Source organism: Triticum aestivum, chromosome 4A (genome assembly GCF_018294505.1).
Source record: "Triticum aestivum cultivar Chinese Spring chromosome 4A, IWGSC CS RefSeq v2.1, whole genome shotgun sequence".
Classification (NCBI taxonomy): domain Eukaryota; kingdom Viridiplantae; phylum Streptophyta; class Magnoliopsida; order Poales; family Poaceae; genus Triticum; species Triticum aestivum.
Window position 1 is genome coordinate 47,635,635 of NC_057803.1, and position 429 is coordinate 47,636,063.

Below are 429 nucleotides of genomic sequence, written 5' to 3' on the forward strand. Positions count from 1 at the left end.
AAAATAGGCAACCACACCTACTTTGAGCGGTAAAAAACCAGCTTGATTAGCCCGCTGTCCTGTCCTGTAAACCCACACTTGCTTTCCTGAGCGGTAAAAAAAGGGGTTACCCATGGCACTCACCGCTTTCCTTTCTCCGCGGGGGGGCTCGCATCCCCGTAGCGGCCTTTCCTCCTTTTCTTTCCCACCCGCACCACGCGGCTGTCCTTTTCCTCCCCTAACGCCGTTACCCGCCCCCGTCCCGGATCCGACGGCCCCGAGCCCCGCCCGCCCCCATCCGACGGCCCCGATCGCCCGGCCGGGCCCACCGCCGGGCGCCTTCGTTGAAAACTTCGCAGGGCCAGTATACCACGCTTTATCTTCGCCCGTCCGTCGCGAGCGAGCTAGAGAGAGAGAGAGAGAGAGAGAGCTGCTGGCTGCCCGATACTA